The following is a 7070-nucleotide window of genomic DNA, read 5'->3' as shown; positions in this document are numbered from 1 at the left end:
GGAGTTGAACCTAGAATCTTCTGATCCGTAGTCAGACACTTTATCCATTGCGCCACTGGCCACACATTTAAACTGAAGTCAGGTCACAGCTAGACCAGTGTACACAGTCATAGCGTCTGTCAATAACAAGGTTCCTTGGTTTTCTGTTTCAGATGCATATCTTCATTTGATCCTCCTGTTGTTGCATGAATTTTACTGCAGAGCAAGAAATGCAGCCATGAAGTGTATTCAACGTTTAAAAACTCTTGTATAATATGAATATACATGAAGTTTAACATTTCCTGTTGCTGAGGGAAAACTGTTGTGTTATATGAAACCACTGCATATTTTGTTACACAAGTGCTTACCTAACGACAAGATATTCTTTCCCATACCGGGAGTTGAACCCGGGCCACCAGAGTGAAAATCAGGAATCCTAACCGCTAGACCATATGGGAAGACACATACTTAAAATACACATCACAGACAAATCTTTAAATGTTGACATTATGCCTGTTGGATTTAAAAGCTACATCTTTTTTTCTCAGAGATGTTGGGGAATGTCCAGATGAAATCCGTCTAAAATGTGTTTGAAGTGAGAACAGCCAGAAGCACTGAAAGTTATACAGTATCATTCCCAGCTTGATTTCAGTCAATTAAATAAAGTATTGACCCAGCCAGGAGTCGAACATAGAATCTTCTGATCCGTAGTCAGACACATTATGCATTGCGCCACTGGCCCCACGTCTAAGCTGAAGTCAGGTCACAGCTAGACCAGTGTATTCTTTCTCATACAGGGAATTGAAACCTGGCCACCTGGGTGAAAACCAGGAATCCTTACCGCTAGACCATATGGGAAGAAACATACTTAAAATACACATCACAGTCAAATCTTTAAATGTTGACATTATGCCTGTTTGATTTAAAAGCTACATCTTTTTTTAATACAGTATCATTCCCTGCTTGATTTCAGTCAATTAAACAAAGTATTGAGACAGCCAGGAGTCGAACCTAGAATCTTCTGATCCATAGTCAGACACATTATCCATTGCGCCAGTGGCACCATGTCTAAGCCGAATTCAGGTCACAGCTAGACCAGTGTACACAGTCATAGCGTTTCTCAACAACAAGGTTCCTTGGTTTTCTGTTTCAGATGCATATGTTAATTTGATCCTCCTGTTGTTGCATGAATTTTACTGCAGAGCAAGAAATGCAGCCATGAAGTGTATTCAACGTTTAAAAAGCCATGTATAATTTGAATCTACATAACAAGTCACATTTCCTGTTGCTGAGGGAATATTGTTGTGTTGTGAGAAACTGCTGCATCTGTTGTTACACAAGTACGTACCTAACGACAATATATTATTTCTCATACCGGGAATTGAAACCTGGCCACCTGGGTGAAAACCAGGAATCCTTACCGCTAGACCATATGGGAAGAAACATACTTAAAATACACATCACAGTCAAATCTTTAAATGTTGACACTATGCCTGTTTGATTTAAAAGCTACATCTTTTTTTAATAGAGTATTATTCCCTGCTTGATTTCAGTCAATTAAACAAAGTATTGAGACAGCCAGGAGTCAAACCTAGAATCTTCTGATCCGTAGTCAGACACGTTATCCATTGCGCCAGTGGCACCACGTCTAAGCTGAAGTCAGGTCACAGCTAGACCAGTGTACACAGTCATAGCGTTTCTCAACAACAAGGTTCCTTGGTTTTCTGTTTCAGATGCATATGTTAATTTGATCCTCCTGTTGTACTTGAATTTTACTGCAGAGCAAGAAATGCAGCCATGAAGTGTATTCAACGTTTAAAAAACGTTATATAATATGAATCTACATAACATGTCACATTTCCTGTTGCTGAGTGAATATTGTTGTGTTGTGTGAAAGTACTGCATCTGTTGTTACACAAGTGAGTACCTAATGACAAGTTATTCTTTCCCATACCAGGAGTTGAACCCGGGCCACCTGGGTGAAAACCAGGAATCCTAACCGCTAGACCATATGGGAAGACACATACTTAAAATACACATCACAGACAAATCTTTAAATGTTTGCATTATGCCTGTTGGATTTAAAAGCAACATCTTTTTTTCTCAGAGATGTTGGGGAATGTCCAGATGAAATCCGTCTAAAATGTGTTTGAAGTGACAACAGCCAGAAGCACTGAAAAGTATACAGTATCATTCCCAGCTTGATTTCAGTCAATTAAATAAAGTACTGAGCCAGCCAGGAGTCAAACCTAGAATCTTCTGATCCGTAGTCAGACACGTTATCCATTCAAATCAAATCAAATCAAATGTTATTCAGGTCACATACACCAGTTAGCAGATGTTAATGAGAGTGTCAGCGAAATGGTTCTTGTTTTCTAGTTTCAGATGCAGTGATAACTTAAGTAATCTAACTAACAATTCAAAACTACTTCTTATACACAGTGTAAGAAATGCATGTACATGAGGATATTCAATGAGTGATGGTAAAAAGCAGCATACAGTAGATTTGAATACAGTATATACATATCAGATGATTTGACAAAGTAAACAAAGTGGCATAGTTAAAGTGGCTAGTGATACATGTGTTACATAAGGATGCAGTCGATGATGTAGAGTAAGTATATACATATGCATATGAGATGAATAATGTAGGGTAAGTAACATTATATAAGGTAGCATTGTTTAAAGTGGCTAGTGATATATTTACATAATTTCCCATCAATTCCCATTATTAAAATGGCTGGAGTTGGGTCAGTGTCAATGACAGTGTGTTTGGCAGAAGCCACTCAATGTTAGTGGTGGCTGTTTAACAGTCTAATGGCCTTGAGATAGAAGCTGTTTTTCAGTCTCTCGGTCCCAGCTTTGATGCACCTATACTGACCTCCCTTCTGGATGATCAGTCAATTGAACAGGCAGTGGTTCAGGGTGGTTGATGTCCTTGATGATCTTTATGGCCTTCCTGTAACAACGGGTTGTCCAGGTGTCCTGGAGGGCTAAGTTTGAAGTCAGGTGATGCTTGACCAGTCCTCACTCATGGCTCTGTCAACAATAAGGTTCCTTGGTTTTCTGTTTCAGATGCATATCTTAATTTGATCCTCCTGTTGTTGCATGAATTTTACTGCAGAGCAAGAAATGCAGCCATGAAGTGTATTCAACGTTTAAAAAGCGTTATATAATTTGAATCTACATAACAAGTCACATTTCCTGTTGCTGAGGGAATATTGTTGTGTTGTGAGAAACTGCTGCATCTGTTGTTACACAAGTGGGTACCTAATGACAAGTTATTCTTTCCCATACCAGGAGTTGAACCCGGGCCACCTGGGTGAAAACCAGGAATCCTAACCGCTAGACCATATGGGAAGACACATACTTAAAATACACATCACAGACAAATCTTTAAATGTTTGACATTATGCCTGTTGGATTTAAAAGCAACATCTTTTTTTCTCAGAGATGTTGGGGAATGTCCAGATGAAATCCGTCTAAAATGTGTTTGAAGTGACAACAGCCAGAAGCACTGAAAAGTATACAGTATCATTCCCAGCTTGATTTCAGTCAATTAAATAAAGTACTGAGCCAGCCAGGAGTCAAACTTCTAGAATCTTCTGATCCGTAGTCAGACACGTTATCCATTCAAATCAAATCAAATCAAATGTTATTTGTCACATACACATGGTTAGCAGATGTTAATGAGAGTGTAGCAAGAAATGCTTGTGCTTCTAGTTCCGACAATGCAGTGATAACCAACAAGTTTCTAACTAACAATTCCAAAACTACTGTCTTATACACAGTGTAAGGGGATAAGGAACATGTACATGAGGATATATGAATGAGTGATGGTACAGAGCAGCATACAGTAGATGGTATCGAGTAATATATACATATGAGATGAGTGTGTAGAAAAGTAAACAAAGTGGCATAGTTAAAGTGGCTTTCCCATACATGTGTTACATAAGGATGCAGTCACCTGATGTAGAAAACCAGTAATATACATATGCATATGAGATGAATAATGTAGGGTAAGAACATTATATAAGGTAGCATTGTTTAAAGTGGCTAGTGATATATTTACATATTTCCCATCAATTCCCATTATTAAAATGGCTGGAGTTGGGTCAGTGTCAATGACAGTGTGTTGGCAGAAGCCACTCAATGTTAGTGGTGGCTGTTTAACAGTCTAATGGCCTTGAGATAGAAGCTGTTTTTCAGTCTCTTCCCAGCTTTGATGCACCTATACTGACCTCGCCTTCTGGATGATAGCGGGGTGAACAGGCAGTGGTTCGGGTGGTTGATGTCCTTGATGATCTTTATGGCCTTCCTGTAACAACGGGTGGTGTAGGTGTCCTGGAGGGTCAGGTCAGTTTGCCCCCGGTGACCAGTTGTACAGTCCTCACTACCCTCTGTCAGGCAACAAGGTTCCTTGGTTTTCTGTTTCAGATGCATATCTTAATTTGATCCTCCTGTTGTTGCATGAATTTTACTGCAGAGCAAGAAATGCAGCCATGAAGTGTATTCAACGTTTAAAAAGCCTTATATAATTTGAATCTACATAACAAGTCACATTTCCTGTTGCTGAGGGAATATTGTTGTGTTGTGAGAAACTGCTGCATCTGTTGATACACAAGTGGGTACCTAACGAAAATATATTCTTTCCCATACCGGGGTTGAACCCGGGCCACCTGGGTGAAAACCAGGAATCCTAACCGCTAGACCATATGGGAAGACACATAGTTAATACACACATCACAGACAAATCTTTAAATGTTGACATTATGCCTGTTGGATTTAAAAGCTACATCTTTTTTTTCTCAGAGATGTTGGGGAATGTCCAGATGAAATCCGTCTAAAATGTGTTTGAAGTGAGAACAGCCAGAAGCACTGAAAGGTTTACAGTATCATTCCCAGCTTGATTTCAGTCAATTAAATAAAGTAATGAGCCAGCCAGGAGTCAACCTAGAATCTTCTGATCCGTAGTCAGACACGTTATCCATTGCGCCACTGGCCCCATGTCTAAGCTTAAGTCAGGTCACAGCTAGACCAGTGTACACAGTCATAGCGTCTGTCAACAACAAGGTTCCTTGGTTTTCTGTTTCAGATGCATATCTTAATTTGATCCTCCTGTTGTTGCATGAATTTTACTGCAGAGAAAGAAATGCAGCCATGAAGTGTATTCAACGTTTAAAAAGCTTTGTATAATTTGAATCTACATAACAACTCACATTTCCTGTTGCTGAGGGAATATTGTTGTGTTGTTAGAAAGTACTGCATCTGTTGTTACACAAGTGCATACCTAATGACAAGTTATTCTTTCCCATACCGGGAGTTGAACACGGGCCACCTGGGTGAAAACCAGGAATCCTAACCGCTAGACCATATGGGAAGACACATAATTAAAATACACATCACAGACAAATCTTTAAATGTTAACATTATGCCTGTTGGATTTAAAAGCTACATCTTTTTTTTCTCAGAGATGTTGGGGAATGTCCAGATGAAATCTGTCTAAAATGTGTTTAAAGTGAGAACAGCCAGAAGCACTGAAAGGTATACAGTATCATTCCCAGCTTGATTTCAGTCAATTAAATAAAGTATTGAGCCAGCCAGGAGTCGAACCTAGAATCTTCTGATCCGTAATCAGACACGTTATCCATTGCGCCACTGGCCCCACGCCTAAACTGAAGTCAGGTCACAGCTAGACCAGTGTACACAGTCATAGCGTCTGTCAAAAACAAGGTTCCTTGGTTTTCATTTTCAGATGCATATCTTAATTTGATCCTCCTGTTGTTGCATGAATTTTACTGCAGAGCAAGAAATGCAGCCATGAAGTGTATTCATCGTTTAAAAAGCCTTGTATAATTTGAATCTACATGACATGTCACATTTGCTGTTGCTGAGGGAATATTGTTGTGTTTTGTGAAAGTACTGCATCTGTTGTTACACAAGTGCATACCTAATGACAAGTTATTCTTTCCCATACCGGGAGTTGAACCCGGGCCACCTGGGTGAAAACCAGGGATCCTAACCGCTAGACCATATGGGAAGACACATACTTAAAATACACATCACAGACAAATCTTTAAATGTTGACATTATGCCTGTTGGATTTAAAAGCTACATCTTTTTTTTCTCAGAGATGTTGGGGAATGTCCAGATGAAATCCGTCTAAAGTGTGTTTGAAGTGAGAACAGCCAGAAGCACTGAAAGGTATACAGTATCATTCCCTGCTTGATTTCAGTCAATTAAACAAAGTATTGAACCAGCCAGGAGTCGAACCTAGAATCTTCTGATTCATAGTCAGACACGTTATCCAATGCTCCACTGGCCCCACGTCTAAGCTGAAGTCAGGTCAAAGCTAGACCAGTTTACACAGTCATGGCGTCTGTCAACAACAAGGTTCCTTGGTTTTCTGTTTCAGATGCATATCTTAATTTGATCCTCCTGTTGTTGCATGAATTTTACTGCAGAGCAAGAAATGCAGCCATGAAGTGTATTCAACGTTTAAAAAGCTTTGTATAATTTGAATCTACATAACAAGTCACATTTCCTGTTGCTGAGGGAATATTGTTGTGTTGTGAGAAACTGCTGCATCTGTTGTTACACAAGTGGGTACCTAAAGAAAATATATTCTTTCCCATACCGGGAGTTGAACCCGGCCAGAGATGTTGGGGAATGTCCAGATGAAATCTGTCTAAAATGTGTTTGAAGTGAGAACAGCCAGAAGCACTGAAAGGTATACAGTATCATTCCCAGCTTGATTTCAGTCAATTAAACAAAGTATTGAGCCAGCCAGGAGTCGAACCTTGATTGTTCTGCTCTGTAGTCAGACACATTATCCATTGCGCCACTGGCACCATGTCTAAGTTGAAGTCAGGTCACAGCTAGACCAGTTTACACAGTCATAGCGTCTGTCAAAAACAAGGTTCCTTGGTTTTCTGTTTCAGATGCATATCTTAATTTGATCCTCCTGTTGTTGCATGAATTTTACTGCAGAGCAAGAAATGCAGCCATGAAGTTTATTCAACGTTTAAAAAGCTTTGTATAATTTGAATCTACATAACATGTTACATTTCCTGTTGCTGAGGGAATATTGT

Source organism: Oncorhynchus gorbuscha, unplaced genomic scaffold, assembly GCF_021184085.1.
Source record: "Oncorhynchus gorbuscha isolate QuinsamMale2020 ecotype Even-year unplaced genomic scaffold, OgorEven_v1.0 Un_scaffold_1128, whole genome shotgun sequence".
NCBI classification, from domain to species: domain Eukaryota; kingdom Metazoa; phylum Chordata; class Actinopteri; order Salmoniformes; family Salmonidae; genus Oncorhynchus; species Oncorhynchus gorbuscha.
Note: the sequence above shows the minus strand (reverse complement) of the source record.